Genomic DNA, 18,377 nt, shown 5'->3' on the forward strand with positions numbered 1-18,377 from the left:
GAAATTGCCTGAAAAATAGCCCGGCTGTCATGGCACATCCCTGCACGGGCACCAGCTGGGGCCAGCTCTAGAAAACGGGACTTTGGTTCAAATGCCAAGGCCAGTTCTGAAAGAGCTCACCAGCTCTCTAGTGAAGGGACATTCGAGCAGCACATGGCCAAATCTGCATAGAAAAAAGACTGGAAGCTCACCCAAAAGTTAATAGTGGTTATGGAATTATGCATTACTTTTACTTTCTTCTTCATACTTTTCTGTTTCCCATGTTTTTGCCAAAAGCATCTGTATCAGGAAAAAAAAGGTTTTATACTCAGAAAAACAGGGTTTTTATTTTAAAATGAGGACTGGGGCATCTGGGTGGCTCAGTCGGTTGATTGTCCAACTTTTGGTTTGGGCTTAGGTCATGATCTCATGGGTTGTGGGATAGAGCCCTGCTCAGCGGAGAGTTTGCTTGAGATTCTCTCCCTCTGCCCCTGCTCTCTCTCCCTCAAATAAATAAATCTTTATTCTTTTTAAGGTTTTATTTATTTACTCATGAAAGACAAAGAGAGGCAGAGGGAGGGAGAAGCAAGCTCTCCGCAGAGCAGGGAGCCCAATGCGGTACTTGATCCCAAGACCCCAAGATCATAACCTGAGCCGAAGGCAGATGCTTAACCAACTGAGCCACCCCGGCACCTCTCAAATAAATAAATATTTTAAAAAATAAAATAAAATGAGGTTTATTAAAGGATTTCTGTTTTCCTTCATCATTATCAGTCTTATCATCACACATCTTCCCAGAGTGATGGCTCTAATATATTCACAGCTTACTTTGAGACATTTGAGGTAGGACATTACTTTCAGAACAAAACAAAGCTTTAGTGGAGCCAGAAAAGGCCCCAAATCGCCAAGGAATTGTTGAAAAGGAAAAACAAAGCTGGGGGCATCACAATGCCAGATTTCAAGCTGTACTACAAAGCTGTGATCACAAAGACAGCATGGTACTGGCACAAAAACAGACACATAGACCAATGGAACAGAATAGAGAACCCAGAAATGGACCTTCGGCTCTTTGGGCAACTAATCTTTGATAAAGCAGGAAAAAACAACCAGTGGGAAAAAGACAGTCTCTTCAATAAATGGTGCTGGGAAAATTGGACAGCTACATGCAAAAGAATGAAACTTGACCACTCTCTCACACCATACACAAAGATAAACTCTAAATAGATGAAAGACCTCGATGTGAGACAGGAATCCATCAAAATCCTAGAGGAGAGCATAGGCAGCAACCTCTACGACATCGGCCACAGCAACCTTTTTCATGACACATCTCCAAAGGCAAGAGAAACAAAAGATAAAATGAACTTGTGGGACTTCATCAAGATAAAAAGCTTCTGCACAGCCAAGGAAACAGTCAAAAAAACTAAGAGGCAGCCCACGGAATGGGAGAATATATTTGCAAATGATACTACAGATAAAAGACTGGTATCCAAGATCTACAAAGAACTTCTCAAACTCAATACACGAGAAACAAATAAACAAATCATAAAATGGGCAGAAGATATGAACAGACACTTTTCCAATGAAGACATACAAATGGCTAACAGACACATGAAAAAATGTTCAAAATCATTAGCCATCAGGGAAATTCAAATCAAAACCACACTAAGATACCACCTTATGCCAGTTAGAATGGGAAAAATTGACAAGGCAAGAAACAACAACTGTTGGAGAGGATGTGGAGAAAGGGGATCCCTCCTACATTGTTGGTAGGAATGCAAGTTGGTACAGCCACTCTGGAAAACAGTGTGGAGATCCCTTAAAAAGTTAAAAATTGAGCTACCCTATGACCCAGCCATTGCACTACTGGGTGTTTACCCCAAAGATACAGACGTAGTGAAGAGAAGGGCCATATGCACCCCAATGTTCATAGCAGCATTGTCCACAATAGCTAAATCATGGAAGGAACCGAGATGCCCTTCAACAGATGACTGGATTAAGAAGATGTGGTCCATACATACAATGGAATATTACTCAGCCATCAAAAAGAACGATTTCTCAACATTTGCTGCAACATGGACGGCACTGGAGGAGATAATGCTAAGTGAAATAAGTCAAGCAGAGAAGGACAATTATCATATGGTTTCTCTCGTCTATGGAACATAAGAACTAGGAAGATCAGTAGGAGAAGAAAGAGATAAAGAAAAAAAGAAAATCAGAAGGGGGAATGAAGCATGAGAGACTATGGACTCTGAAAAACAAACTGAGGGCTTCAGAGGGGAGGGGGGTGGGGGAATGGGATAGGCTGGTGATGGGTAGTAAGGAGAGCACGTATTGCATGGTGCACTGGGTGTTATATGCAACTGATGAATCATCGAACTTTACATCAAAAACTAGGGGTGTACTGTATGGTGAATAACATAATAAAAATATTATTATGAAAAAAAATAAAATAAAATGTATAATTAAGTGTAACATGTAAAAAAAAAAAGAACAAAACAAAGCTTTAAATTACACACATCCATACAGAATACTGTTTTTGGTTGGCTTTCTGAGGTCTTTGCTTCCTTCGAGGTTTAGGAGGAACTTTCCAATTTGCCTCTCATAACAACCGCATTGGAAGGAAGCAGCAGCAGATGGGGGGGGTCCCACTTACCATCTGCACCATGCAGGGTGGGGCAGGGGGTTTGCACCACATCAGCTGTGAGTGGTGATATCGCCATGTGACAGAGAACAAGGTTCAGAGTCAAGTACCTTGATGCACATCTAGTAAGAGCTGGAGACAGGCTTCACTCCAGGTCAGTTTCGCCCCAAAGCTTTGCTCATTCACCTTCACCTCACTACCTTCAATCAAGCCACACCTGCACACTGCAGCTCAGCAAATTTGGGGGAGTTGATCGCTGGAAATGCCTTGGCATGCAACGTGCAGTTCTGCCAAGCGTGAACTGAGAGTCAAGAGATTGTGTCCTACCATCAGCTGTGCCCGAAGGGCCAGATGACTTTGGACAAGTTTGTTTTCTTTCCCATAGAAGCAGTGGCTGGGACCAGTGGTTTCTAAAGGGCTTTCCTACTCTTAGAACTCTGCCTCCCTGATATTCATTTATATGTGTGACAATGGTGCTCTCCACAAGCCAGTGCTATTCATTCTGCTTCAAGGGCAGAGTTCTTTAAACAGTTCCGTCCCTATGATCGCCTTACCCAGAACTACTGATGAAGTCCAGCTCACTAACTATGGCATTGTTTACCCGCAGAAGGCTGGTAACAATCTAAATGCCAATGGAAAGAAACCTAGTTTAATAAGCTATGCCACAGCCATACAACAGAACGCAGTACCAACACGAAAAAGAATTGGGAGATTTATCCGACATTTTCAATACTCGCTTGGCTTCCAGGATCCCACGTTCTTACATTTTTCTCCTTCCTCCCTGGCTGTCCCATCTCAGTCTCCTTTGCTGGCCCTTCCTCCTTTTCCCAACCTCTAAATATTAGAGGGGCCCTGGAACTGGTCCTGGCCTTCTCCCTACATTCTCTCTCTGCATTCAATCTCTGATGCTCCTTGAGACCCAGCGGTTATCATCTGTGACACCCAAATTTCTTATCTCCAGTGCTAACCTAAGCCATGCCCTTCAGATTCAGACACACTATTGCCTTCTAAATGTTGGCATTGGGACATGAAATAAATATCCTGAGTTTAACACAGCTGAGCCAAAAAATAGCAATCATCACACTAGCCCCTCCATCCCCATGGCTCATTTTAGTAAATGCAAAACATTCGTCCATTCAGAACAAAAATCTGGGAATCACTTCACTTCCTTTCTCTCACACCCCACATTTGGCAGGTTCTATTCCCAAAATAAAAATCAGTTAGACCAAGCCACCGTCACCTGCTTCCTGATTATGGCCACATCCACCTGGTCAGCTGGTCACCCCCAATTCCACTCTTGCCCCTTGATAGTCTGGTCACCTCACAGCAGCCAGAAGGATCTTTGTAAAACATCCATCAGCTATTATCCCACTGCCCAAACCATCAATAGCTTCACTTGTCACTTAGAATAAAAGACAAATACCTCAGTATCTGTGGGCTGTGTCCCCTGCCTGCCTCTGTGACTTCCTTTCCAACCACATCTCATTTTCCCCCAGCCATACCTTCCTGTTGCTCTAACAGGCCAGGCACAGCCCCCCACCCTGGGATCTTTGTCCATGCTCCCACTCTTCTTCTCCTTTATGTCATCTTCCCAGGCTGGCCTTCCCTGACCAACTTACCTAAAAGAACCCCCGATCAGGATCCAAAATCAATGTACAGAAACCCACTACATTTCTATACACTAATAATAGAAAGAGAAATTAAGAAAGCAATCCCATTTACAATTTCACCAAAAATAATAGACTACTTAGGAATAAACTTAAACAAGGAGGTGAAAGACCTGTACTCTGAAAACTATAAAACGCTGATGAAAGAAACTGGAGGTGACACAACGAAATGGAAAGATATTCCATGATCATGGATTGGAAGATTATTATTATTATTAAAATGTCTAAACTATCCAAAGAAATCTACAGACTTAATGCAATCCCTATCAAAATACCAACCACATCTTTCACAAAACTGGAATAAATTATCCCAAAATGGAACTACAAAAGACCCTGAATAGCCAAAGCAATCTCGAAAAAGAAGAACAAACCTGGAGGCATCACAGTCCCAGATTTCAAGTTATAGTGCAAAGCTATAATGATCAAAACAGTATGGTACTGGCAAAAAACAGACACATGCATCAATGGAACACAACAGAGAACCCAGAAATAAATTCATGATTACATGGTCAATTAATCTTCAATAAAAGAGGCAAAATTATGCAAAGGGAAAAGGATGGTCTCTTCAACAAATGGTGTTGGAGAAACTGGAAAATTACATGCCAAATAATGAAACTGAACCAGTTCCTTACACCATACACAAAAAGAAATTCAAAACGGATGAAAGACCTAAATATAAGACCTGAAACCATGAAAATCCTAGAAGAGAGCACAGATAGTAATTTCTCTGACATCAGCCATAGCAACTTTTTTCTAGATATGTGTCCTGAGGCAAGGGAGATAAGGACAAAAACAAACTATTGGGACTATATCAAAATGATAAAGGGTTAGTATCCAAAATATATAAAGAACTTACACGAATCAAACCAAAAAACAAATTACCCAATTTAAAAATGGACAAAAAACAAGAACAGACTTTTTTCCAAAGAAGACACCCAGATGGCCGACAGACATATGGAAAGATGCTCAACGTCACTTATCCTCAGGGAAATGCAAATCAAAACTACAATGAGGTATCACCTCACACCTGTCGGAATGGCTGAAATCAACACAAGAAACAACAAGTGTTGGTGAGGATGTGGAGAAGAAGGAACGCTATGGCACTGGTGGCGGGAATGCAAACTGGTGCAGCCACTCTGGAAAACGGTATGAAGGTTCCTCAAAAAAATTAAAAATAGAGCTATCCTACAATCCAGTGATGGCACTCGCGGGTATTTAACCAAAGAACACAAACACACTGATTCAAAAGGATACATGCACCCCTAGGTTTATAGCAGCATTATCTATAATAGCCAAATTATGGAAGCAGCCTAAGTGTCCATCAATTGATGGATGGATAAGGAAGATGTGATGTATGTATACAATGAATATTACTCAGTCATAAAAAAGAATGAAACCTTGCCATTTGCAACAACCTGGGTAAAGCTAGAGAGTATTATGCTAAGTGAAATAAGTCAGAGAAAGACAAACACCATATGAGTTCACTCATATGTGGAATTTAAGAAACAAAACAAATGAACAAAGGGGGCGGAGGGAGAGATAAACCAAGAAAACCGAGAACGGACTCTTAACTATAGAGAACAAGCTACTGGTTACCGGAAGGAAGGTGGGTGGGGGGATGGGTGAAATGGGTGACAGGGATTAAAGAGTACACTTTCCATGTGAGCACCGAGTAACGTACAGAAGTGTTGAAGTATTGTATGTCTGAAACTAATCTAACACTGTATATTAACTATATTGGAATTAAAATTAAAAACAAGAAAAAATAAATATTATCTGTCTAAAACCTTCAAAAAATAAATATACTGGAATTAAAATAAAAAATTATATTAAATAGGTAGATAGATGAAAGAGCCCCATCACTTCTATTCCCAAGCTTTTTCAGCTTTTCTTCATAACACTTATCACTACCTGACATTATATTTAACATAATCATCATTTACTTGTTCATTTTCTGGTATTTCCCCTTGAATGTTGAGGGCTGAGATCTTGCTTTTCTCCTGCTGTATTCTCAAAGCCTACACAGTAACTGACCCTCGCTCAGCACACAAATATTTGTTGAAACGGTTAATGGCTGTACCTGCTGTTATAGGACAGTCTTCCAGTATACTGTCACCTAAAGAAGCAACATGCAGATGACACCTAAAATACTTCTGGAAGGATCCACAAATTGTAAAAGGTGGTTGCCTCTGTGAATGGAGACCAAAAGGTGAGAGTAGGAGAGAAATGTGCTCTTCAATGATAATTTTTTGAACAGTCTGAGTTACTCCCCAGGGGCATGAACTAACTTTTCAATTAAAAAAAAATCCCTTTGTCTTGTCACTTGTGTCATTCTAATTGGACACATTTTGCTTACTGATAAAATTCCTCAACTTCCCCTCATGCTCTACCAGGTCCTCAGATTTGTTCAGTTCACCTTGATTTCACTGAATAAATACCACCACATCCTCTAAGTATTGTTTTTGTTTTGTTTTGTTTTATGGGGGGCAGGTTCCTTACCACCAAGGCCAAAGACCAGAATTTGATTTCATACAAATATACTATTCTGACGTGCTCCCGGCATGGTGGCTCCTCGCGGAAGGACACCCCTCCACTCCCCCTCCCGCCAAGGAAGAACAGAGCTTTGCTTTGCTGTCTCCAGGTTATAGCTCCCCTGCGCTCCCAGTGACTCCTGGCTGTCCCAAACCTCCAGGCTTCCAGTTCCAAATTGCACCAGTCTCAGAATCATGCATCATTGACTGGACAAGGTGTTCATAAAGGACAGCTGATATGTGCCTTTCGGTAGGAGATGAAGGGGCTATTTCCCGCCCCACTGCTTGTCCCTGGCCTGGCTCCACCGTACCCGAGACCCAAAGACGTAGCTCCCTTGGTTCACAGATGGTGAAACAGAAGCCTAGAGAGTGAAGGGCTTGCCCAAGGTTGCACAGGGAGTTTAGGAAAGCACCAGGACTAAACTTCAGGTCCCCAAATTCCCAGTTCCCCAAGGTCCCCAAATTTCCAGTTCCAGACTCTTTCCGGCTAGATCTCCCTCCAAGTGCCCCTCAGTTAGCCTGCCCCTCAGCTCCGCTCGTGGTTTTCAGAGCCGTTGAAGAGGAGGGAGGAGGAGAATGAGTTCACAATGGAACAACTTCTAGAGGTTCAGAAGGGGCGCTGGTCTCTTGCGGATTTTACAAGGGCTGGGGGCCAGCCGTGGGCACTCTTGGAACCTTCAGGAACACCCTAGTCATCTCAGACCTCAGCCCCTTTCACGGACTTCCACACCCATCATTTCCTTCCCATGCTCCACAATCCGGTGTACTGTAGGTTGACTGCAGAAAGCTCTTTCCTTTAAATAAGAAAAAGAAAACAAAGTATCATAAAAACAGAGTACATTAAATAAAGCAACTCTTTGCTTTGGTAATGCATTATCAGAGGGAGGAATCCTTAAGAGAACACTCAGGACAGGAGATTCCATTTTTAATAAATGTATTCGTCAGAGATTACATACTAGCACTCTTCTCGTCAAAATGAATGATAAGCTTTGGGAGTCACAGGTCTGACAGGGACAGAATCAAGAGACGGCTGCCGACGTAGCCTCCATGTAATGCCTCAAGAAAGTTCCTCTTCGGGGTTTCCTATGCAGGACCGGAGGCAATGGGCTCCTACAATCCGGCATTACGGGCAGAGAGATTGCCTGCCCTGCATGCCCTTTGCATGGCTGTGTTGAAGGTCTGTAGCCATGCAGCTGGAACCCAGCCTCGTCAAACACATTGTTGGACTGTTCGGTCCGGAAACCTTGTCTGCTGGGCTTGCAACCTTAGTTTAGCAGTTCTTTTGGAAATTTCTGGGACTGGCTCTAGCCTCTGACAGTACTCGAACAGCTACTAATAACAAACCATACTCTAACTCGCCAGCAAGTCAGTGATGATTACTGCATTTGTTATTTCTTGGGGGAAACTTACATTAGTGCATCATTTTGCATTGCCGTTATACATTCTATTCATAACCCAGAACCATTACAAAACCGCACAAAGATAATAGCTACTACCTTTTGTTAAATACTTCCCTGGATGCTGGGTACCCATTTGTGTGGCCTGCATATTTCATTTATGCTCAAAGCCACTTTAGGAATATAATATGATTATCTCCATTTTACACATAGCAAAAATGAAGACAAGTTCGGGAAGTTGCCAGTCACACAGCTGGGAGTCACATCTGCTTCATTCCATGCTTCACACTTGAACCACCAAATGATAAGGCCTCCCATCGCTGAGTGTCCAGAGCGTCCATAGGATGTTATAGGCATTAGGAAAGAAGGGATTCTTTTGTGGCCACTAACTTTGACCTTTCTACTACTTAACCAAAGTGGTAGCAGTGAGCTCTAGACTAGCTTCACTCTCCTGCAGCCAGGAATGCAAAGACAACCCCCCTTCAACAAAACACTGGGTCGGATCATTCATTCCCTGAGAAAACCTATATAACATCATACTTTATAACACATACTACTAACTGGCAATGTAATGCCGTTCACTTAATTTGCTCCAACAAGAGTGATTCAGGACCTACTATGAGCTAGATACTATATGAATATGTCTATATTCATATAAGGTATTGTACATACTCATATGAGTTGGTCCCTGGGTCCCAAGGAGCTCTCAGTCTAGAGGGAAAAATGCATAATTGTGGTGCATTATAAGGAGAATTGTCATAAAAGTACAAAGTCCAAGAAAGCCTAGGATTATTCTGTCTGGAAGAATCCAAAGAGACCCAGCATTTAAACTGGATGTGAATTTGAACTGGGTCCGGAAGAGTGAGCATGAGCTCACAGAGTCATAAGAGGACGAGAAAGAGAATCCGAAGGGTAAATAATGTGGAGAGGCTTGGCCCACTGCAGGTACCAGCAGGCGCCGACCAGCACCTAGGGGCTAGGTGGTAGCACAAGAGCTGGGGAAGGGGGTTGGGTCAGGTCCTGAGGGTCTGGAACACCACAGATACACAGGACAATGGTGAGCCATGAAAAGTTTCTGAGCAGAGGAGCGGAGCAATTAGAAGGCTTTCCTGACAAGGAAAGATCACTCTGGAGGCTGTGTGCCCAGCAGATTCATAGGTATCTAGGTCTGGGTAGATTTTATGGCCCTGAATATTTAACTAAATGAATTTCCTAAACATGGAAAGTATGATACATTTTAATGCATTTCTGTCTCTCTCTCTCTATGGCAACTAATCTTAATTATCTCAGAATTCGGAGTTCAAGAAGATATCTCACCTGTTTATCTTCAAAGGGAACAAGTCAAGGGTTTACTCTATTAAATGTGCATTTTTAGAGGGTTAAGTCTTAATTAAATAGCAGCAAAATCCAGATGCAGGTTACCAAAGATGTCACTACCTGGAATGATAGGGGGAAAAATATTTTAAAAGTTGTCATATTGAAGCATTGTTATTAAAAGAACAGAAAATTCCTGTTAAAAGCCAACTCATTGTGCCCTGCTGTCTATTCAGGCTGCTGTAACAAAATGCCACAGCCTGGGTATCTTATAAACAACAGAAATTTATTTCTCACAGTTCTGGGAGCTGGAAGTCCAAGATCAAGGTGCTGGATGGTGGAGTGAGGGCCCTTTTCCGGGTCTCAAACTTCTTGCATCCTCACAGGGCAGAAGGGGTTGGGAGCGCTCTGGGGCCTCTCTGATGAGTCATTAACCCCATTCGTGAGGCTTCACCCTCATGACCTAATCACCTCCCAAAGTCCTCACCTCCTGTAACCATCACAGTGGCCTTTAAGATTCAACCATAGCATGGGTTCCATTTACTACATGTAAATTCATGTCCCTTAGGTTCTCAGAGCACCTTTCTCCATTACAAAGAAAGTCCCTGGAGGAAATATGATCCAGGCTACCCCCTTGTCCCTCCTCCACACCTGCCACCTCCCACCACCTCCCCATCCCCCACCACATATATGGGCATACTCCCAACACCGGTGTTGTAACTCAATTCTGCCACTGGGGTTTAGCTGACACCAAAAGTTTAAACAGAGTCATCCCCAAGCACAGAAACTGGGGTAACCACCCAGGACAGCAGTAAGTGGAAAAGGAAACAATCTCAGTAGGCTCAAACAGAAGGGGTGGACCCAGCACCATATGTAACAGCCTATGCAGGCAGTTGGTCATGCATTCTTTCAGAGATCAGCTGGGCTACGCCCAGCTCTAGCCCAGGCCCCAGCAATGTTGAGAAATCAGAAACAGCCCCTCTCCTCAAGAAACATCTATCTCTTTTGATGCTTCCTGCAATTCTAGAACTGTTTAAGTTGTTCAGAGGAGGAAACTGAGGCTCAGAGATGCTAATGCACTTTCAAGACCAAGGACACCATGTGGGGGGAGAATTGGAATGAGGCAGTAAGACCAAGGGAGAGGTAAGCACTGAGCCACTGACTCAGAGCACAAGCACAGGAGAACACGTGTCATAAAAGAAGTCCCCAAGTCCAGGGGCCAAATTTCCACACAGGGACCCCAGATGAGGGGGCAGACCCCTTCCTTGGCAGGAAGCAATACAAACCATTATGTTCCCCAAAGACCATCTTAGCACTAAAAGCGCATGTGTGTGCAATACACACACACACACACACACACACACAAACACACACACACACACACAAAGGGACTGACTTCCTAACCATAGTCATGATATTTAGGAAGCAGTGTATATAGTGGTAAAAAGTGTGCAGCCTCTGGAGACGCAAAGACCTGGGTTCAAACCCCAGCTCTGCCACTTAACAGCTGGGCAAGCTGCTTAACCTTTTCATGTGTTATTAATCCTCATCTCGGGGGGCTGCTGTGGGAATTATCTAAGGGAGAATGTATGGAATGTGCCAGCATAGTGCCTGGCACTCAGTGACAATCAATCTAAGTGAGCTGTGACACTTCAAACTGAATAACCCCCTAAAGGAAAACATTATCCGTCCTCACCAGCGGGTTCCTTCTGCACCTGGATTCTCTATCTGTGAGATTTCCCCCCACTCGCCCAAATCAGGAGCTGCTCTCGGCCCCATTTCCCACAGGGTCACCCTTCGCCTGTCAGCCCCCTTCGTCATCCCAGCTAACACGGCTGCTGTGAGTCTGTGTGCACAGGTACGAAGCGAAGGACTCTCTAGAAGATCTTCAATTGGGCAAAGAAGCCCTTATGAGGAAGGTACCATCATTGTCTCTATGTTGCCTTTCAGGAAATTGAGACTTGAGGGAAGAAACTTGCCCGAGGGGCGCCTGAGTGGTGAAGTTGGTAAGCCTCGAACTCTGGCTCAGGCCTTGGTCTCAAGGTTGTGGGATCGAGCCCTGCTCAGCAGGGAGTCTGCTTCCTCTCTCTTCCCCTCCCCCGGCTCATGCACTCTCTCTCTCTCTCTCTCTCTAAAATAAATAAATAAATCTTAAAAAAAAAAAAGAAAGAAAAAGAAACCTGCCCAAGGTCACACAGCTATTTAGTGAGAGAGATCAAATTTTATAGACAGTCTCATTCCAAAGCCCAGATGCTTAAACATTCCACTATATTTATTGCCTCTCCACCAACCAGTCACTACCTAAGTCCTGCGGATTCTCCGTATTTGTTCCTCTTGGATCTGCTCCCTGTCACTGGCCTGCAGGCACAGCGCGCTCTGCTGAAGTGCAGGGAGCCCTGTGAGCTTGCAGAAGGGAGCACTGTGGACTTGCAGAAGGGAGCACTGTCGGCTTGCAGAAGGGAGCACTGTGGACTTTGGGAAGGGAGGACTGTGGCCTTTCGGAAGGTGGTATGGATGAAGATGGGGGCTTCTGAATGCCAGGCTGATGGGAGGGTTTGGCCAACACAGAGTCTCTGAGCCTGAGAAAGGGGGTTGCTCAGCTGGGAGCCACCGCGGTGTGGGGGGTGGGGGTGGGCAGGTGGCATCGGGGCCAGAAAGGAGCCGAGTCCATCAGTCTAGGTGTAAGGCACAGAGGGCCTGAAGCGAGGGAGTGGGGGTGGGAAGGGAAAGGCTGCATGCGACAGACATTACCTCACCAGGCACAAATACTCCCGAGGCTGGAACTTGGTTTAATAATTCTGTTACTAGGGCAACAGCAAAAGAATCTATCTCGGAGAGAACCCAGCGTGGCCCGTTTCTGCACAGAAGCGTGGCAGCTGTAGGCTGAGAGAGCAGGGGTGAAGGCGAGTGGCCAGATGACGCAGGAGGACGCACGCACCAGGATTTTCTCAGAGGCATTTTCCTGACCTTTCATCCTCTCTGGCTTGGGGAGTGGAGAGACTTTTGTCTGAAGCAAGCTCTCCAGGAAGGTAGATAGCATGCTCCATGAAGCAGGGGCTACAACCCATGACAGGTTAGTGATCCTGCCCCTGACACTTGGGACATTGGTGGTCTCGTGCAGAAAGGCTCAGACTGAGAGTCTGCGTGGCGACTGGAGCAATACCATTTATCACAAAGTTAACTAGTCGCTTTCCTACCTGCTTTCCCCCAATTTGGTATCACTGGGACCATGGCCAGGCTGTAGAGGTAACTTCTCCAGTCTGTCCAGGAAATGAAGTTCTGGGAAGACCCTGCTGTGGGACTGGGTCTGTGAGCTCTGATGAGAAGTATGGACGTTCCTTGCAAGGCCCACGGTCGAGTCAGCTTTCTTCCCAGGAGCTCCTTGGGTCTCCTCCCACTTGTCCTGGGAATATCACGATGACGCACCCGTATCACTCCATGTCCCTCTGACAGCCGGCCCTTCCAAAACACTAAGAGCCTTTCAAAGGCGCTAGGAACACTCTGAGACTTAGAGACCTTCTCACCAACCTCTCTCAGGATGAATGGTCTCCTTTTCAATTTTTACACCAAATGCCAAGATGGCCCCTCTCCATGGCATCCAATGGGGAACTTCTCACAGTGCCTGAGGCGCCTGTGCTCCAAGTTTACCTCCCACATTACATAGTTTCTTGCAAATCTGTCCACAAGGAATGCTGACGGAGAGACAGGACTCAATTTCCTTCGGTCCTCCTCCTAGCCTCCTGGGCCTCTGTGAGGTACGGATTCCCCCAGAGAGACCATCAAAGGCTTCCAGTGCTTTAGAATTTCAGTATCAAAGATTGCCCTCGGGCAGGCCTGGGGTAGGGTAACCATGCTGGATTATGGAGACATTCCCACTAGAGGAGTTCTGCACCGTCTGGGGCTTTGATAAGTATGAAATGCCCAGTGGTCTGGCCAATGGATATAGCATGTTCCAGACTACCTTGGGAGGAATTCTCCTTACAGAAGTGGCTACACAGGGATCTGAGTCACCTCAGGCAGCAACGAGTCAGCTAACGAGTTGTTAGCTTTGCCACTCATGCTTTGAGTGAGCTTAGGAAAGTTGTTTTTCCTGTTAGCTTCCTTGCATGCAACAGGAAGAAAATTATACAAAACAATGTCACAGGTGAATGTAAGACTTTAAAGCTGAGAAGTGCCGTAAGCCTTCCGAAAGACAAGGAACCCCAAGGTGTAAATAGATCACGTAACAACGGTGGTTTGATCCAGCCTAAAGTTAATGTACCATTTAATGCCTAGGAGGGGACAATTTATTCCATGGAGCCTGTGAAAATAATAATGAGCATTCTGAGGCATTTGCATCTGTGGTGGTGGTATAGCTTAATAACAAGGGGCATGCACTCAGGAGTAAAACTTTCACCATATCCTGCCTTCATCACCTATCAGCTCTGTGACCTTGGACCACTTGGCACCTCTTAGAGCTTCTTTTTCTTCATCTATAAGACGGGGTCATGCCACATGACTCACGGCGTTGCTGAGAGGATCCCAAGCCCGACCGGTTGAATAGTAAACGGCAGACACTGTGTTGTATTAAATCACATTCGATCTTTATAACACCCCTGGAGAGGCAGGATTTGGCACCCCTATTTTATCAGAAAGGGGACATGTCTACAGAAGCTGAAGTGCTTGCCCCGAGTCACTCAGTGAGGAGGCTTCTCCTTCCGAAGCTCATACGACACCATGTTCTCTCTCCCCATGGAGAAAGAGAGTCAGTGTTCTCCTCCCAAATGAAGGGGCTCGGGCAAAGGCACAATGTGAGTTTCAGGCATAATGACCACTCCACAGAAGCCTAGCCATGGGCAATAGTATATGTTTGTTAGATGCTGAGAATGTGACCCAAGGCCCCCCAAACGGTATACAATTTCAAGACTTCCCTTGGATTCCTCTGGAGAATGAATGCTACAGAAATGTCTCACGTGGAGAAAGCCTGAAAACAAAGGGGTCCCTGGGGAACGCGGCCACGGGAGTGATCTCTGGCCTGCACTCTGTAAGGGTCTGATCTCCTGAGCAGGGACTCGGGCAGCCTGAAGGGAAAAGGCAAAAATAGTTCATCCCAGCTGGTACTAAAAACAGACCAAGGTTCACAGATAGATAGATGGATGATAGATGGATAGGTACATACATACATAGGCAGACAGAAAGACAGACATATTTGGCCTTTAGGCCCCAGCCCTCCCAGCATATTTTAGGACTTCTTTTCTCTTCCAGGCCACCCTTCCTGTTCATTTTCATCTGCTTTCCATGAGACTTGTCCCAAGCCCTATCCGCACTGAGATGACCCTGCCAAAAAGGGACACAGGCAGCATCAAAAGTCTGGAGTGAACCGGATGTCATAAGCAGTTTCTACATCAAAGTCCTTGAAATTCTGACATTCTTAAGACCTGTACCCACTAAATTCCTGGCCCGGGAAGCGGAACACAGTACTGACTCACATGCCCCTAGGTTGCTAACCCCACATAGAGTCCTGCATTGAGCACATTAGCAGTTTTAACTTAAGAAAATGGCACAGGCAAGTCTTTCTATTTTTCTCCTGAGCAAATAAGATCATGTCAGAACTCTATTTCCGCTAGGCCATGCGCCCACCCACCTGGGTGGGAATATCTGCTGCGAACATTTATGGACACTTACACTGTGCCAGGCACTATGTGGTTGCTCGAATCTCTGTCCCTAGTGCTGGCGTCTTAAGACTCCAAGCATCTGTCCTCCCCCTGCACGGACAGGGTCTTTACATTTGGGGAGGGGGGCCTCAGAGAGCATCCTGCCTTGTTTTATAGAAAGGAAATCAAGGCCCTGGGAGGGACAGAAACCGAGTGCCTCGGTCGTATGCACTTTGCTCTACCTGACCTTGCCCTTTCCTCTTATAACCTCAGTGACTTTGGGGTCATGAGAGGCTGCGGGGAGCACACTGACCCTCAAAAGGGACTGTTACACAGGGAAGGCAGTGACTCTATCAGATAGAGCTAAAAATAGGAGCTGGCCCCAGACCAGCCCCAGCTAGTGAATCTGCACCTGATAACCAGGTGCTCCGCCAGGCACTCACCTGACACCCACCTGTGCCATGGAAGGGCGGCCACCCAGGTCAAGGTGGGCAGAGGTGGGCTCATCAAACAGCTGTAAACACTTAAGGGCGACCCAGCTGCTGCTCAAGTTGCAGGAGCAGCTCACTGGGGAGGGTGAATTCCGTTTCTGCAACCACCTGACCAAGCGGGGCCATGCAGTGGAAGCAGAAGGAATTGGAAGGCTCCGCTCGGCCCTCTCCTAGTGGCTCCCTGCAGTGCCTGAAACCTTCCCATTTCTGTAGGAGTTTGGGAGTCCCATGAAGAGCTGGAAATTCTCTAGTTCACTTCCTTCCATATATAGGTGAGAAAAATAAAGCCCAAAGATGTTAAGCAACTCTGCCAAGGGCGAACAGCCTAGTCCAGAACTTTCCAAAGCAGAATCCCTGAAACAGCAGTCTCATAGATGTTCCTTGAAGAGAAATTGTTTTAAAGGTTCTGAGATCAGGTAGCTGGGAAAGGCTACATTCTCTAGTCTCCTTTGTCTTGTCCACTCATTCTCTATTCAGCAAATACGCACTCAGTCTCAAAATGAGGAACGCACTTTAGAGATCTGGTCTAACCTGACAAAGCTGAAACCAGCCTGCGGTATGCAGACAGGACCACAACACACACAGCTTCCTTGGGCCAAAGGCCTGTTCCCTGACGGTAGCCATTCCCGATGCTTTGTTAAAATGGCAATGCTCCAGAAAGAGACATAGCTGACCGATGTCGCCAATAACTTTTTGTGTACTTCATTTGTCCCAGGCTTTTCTAAGGGAGAGTACTTGCCCTCCAAAGGCCAAACTGCGAAGCCTCAGCCAGAGGCTGCTGTCTGGAGAAGGTTCGGCCAGGGGAGAAGGCTAGAAATTAAGTGGGGAAAACTGGAGACACTGGCTCCCCTGGAAAGGAAAAGTCAGAAAGAGGGAGAGAGGCATAAAAGAAAAGGAAAGTGGATAAAATCACCCCATAAACTTTGGCAAACCAGTCAGCGATCAGCTCTCATCAGAAAGAGACAGATGGTAAACCCAGCCCACTGGGAATGCAGCCTCCCACCCCTACCCCCTCCAAGCCACACCCCCCACTCGCCGGCCCCTCCCCCCACCCCGGGAAAGCCATCACTCGGGAAATTAATTCTTCCCCATAGCCTTCATGGGCCACATTCCTCTCCCAGGCAATCATGGAAGATCTAGCAAGGAACTTTTTTTTTTTTTTAATTATAAGGAAAGGGTGGCTCCCCTATCAATAAAATGCTGCTTCAATTAGAACAACTATCCTTTGGGTCATTATTTTAAGTGTTTGAATTTCTACTTAAATAAGGTCACTTTCAATTTGGTAAACACTCCTAAGTCATCATCTTAATTCACGTCCAGTCACCCTAGGAATGCTGAGTAAGTAAACATCATCAAGCATTAGCTAACCAGCCACAAACCCACTTGAGTTTATTAATTTCTCTCTTGGCAGAGAAGCAAGAAAAGGGAACAAACCATCAGAGACATTCACGCATCATTCATTCAATAAATATTTATTACATACCAGGTGCCAGGCACTGTGCTAAGCTAAATATAGGTTGTATTATTTTATTAATATTCACAGCTAAGTTCTACAACAAATCCCATTTTCCCCCAAATATAAATCTTAATTGCTGAGGTGCTTTTTCTTCATTTCTGCCCAATGTGCCTTCCTCCATGGATTAAATGATACATCCTAACTCTTAAGCTTCCAGACTCTCTATCCCTCCCTTCAAAAGACCCCCCTCCCATCATCCCTCAAATAGTTAATGAATATAAACTCCCACCAGAAACTCTAGAGAGGCACTCACTATTTTAAAAGTCTAGGAGAATAGTAAAGGTAAGAAATAGTTCATATCATTATACTCAGATTTTTTTTTATACATTTGGGTCTTGTGTTGAGGGGAGTACCTTATACTTGCTCTAAAGGCTTTTTAAAATACTAGCACACATATATATTCCAAATGAGGACAGGGTTGTAGGCACGAGAGAAAAGCAATCTTAAGAGGACCACCTTATCAGAGGAATTCCCTTTCCTCATTTCAAAGGAGGCTCCCCTTTCCCATCTTCTCCCAAAGCACCAAAAAACTGGCACCTGTCCAAATTCATTTCCCAAGGAAAGGACCCACTGACCTTAAAAGGAGAACTGACCTTAAACAAGTCATTTTCCTCATCAGTGAAGAAGGGAGTTGGGGTGGCGACTTCCAAGGTCCCTCTACAGCTTGTGGATTAGGGGATCCAAGCTAACCTAATCCCCCATTACACCTTGTAGGGAGCTGGGAGCTGGTATACACGCGCGCGCGCACACACACGCGCGCGCGCACACACACACACCCGTGAACCCGAGCACAGCCCCCCACCTCCAAGCTGCAGGCCCCCCCCAACCCCCCCAGGGACAGCCAGCTTACCGAGATACACAAAACACCCCCACACCACCCAGAAGGGGCGAGAGGCAGGACTCTCCCTCCCTCAGCCAGGCAGTCTCCTGAGGCTGCTGACATCACAAAGGTGTCAACTGGCAACCTCATTGTCATGTGGCTCTCCCCTGGCTCCCCTTCACTTGCAAACGCAGGGAAAGGGTGAGACCTTTCAAAGCCGCCAGGCGGGCAAGCTTCCAGCGGCAGGCGGAGTAAGCAGGCGGCAGAGCCACCAAGCCCGGCGGCGGGGCACTGGGCCTCGCGTTTCAACTTCTGTTCAGTTCTCCTGTAATGGAAAATTGCTTTGCACAAAGCTAGAGTGTTACAGTTCTTTCCAGCGCCCCTCCCC

General features: G+C 45.6%; 1 long non-coding RNA gene across 4 annotated transcripts in view; it reads right to left on the bottom strand.

Annotated features, from left to right (window-relative positions):
* Nucleotides 1-2,259: 2,259 nt before the first annotated feature.
* Nucleotides 2,260-18,377, bottom strand: part of LOC123800143 (uncharacterized) — a 66,105-nt gene continuing 49,987 nt past the window's right edge. For 2 of the 4 annotated variants that reach the window (XR_015721808.1, XR_006781827.2), the window contains exons 4-5: nucleotides 9,533-9,652; nucleotides 2,260-7,612 (exon numbers count right to left, since the gene is read on the bottom strand). This is a non-coding gene — a long non-coding RNA (uncharacterized LOC123800143). Of the gene's footprint in view, nucleotides 7,613-9,532; nucleotides 9,653-12,726; nucleotides 12,933-18,019; nucleotides 18,332-18,377 lie in introns of those variants that run through there. The other 2 variants (XR_015721807.1, XR_015721806.1) reach the window with 2 other exon arrangements.

This window comes from Ursus americanus, chromosome 2, assembly GCF_024610735.1.
Source record: "Ursus americanus isolate L20-20 chromosome 2, mUrsAme1.1.p, whole genome shotgun sequence".
Classification (NCBI taxonomy): Eukaryota; Metazoa; Chordata; class Mammalia; order Carnivora; family Ursidae; genus Ursus; species Ursus americanus.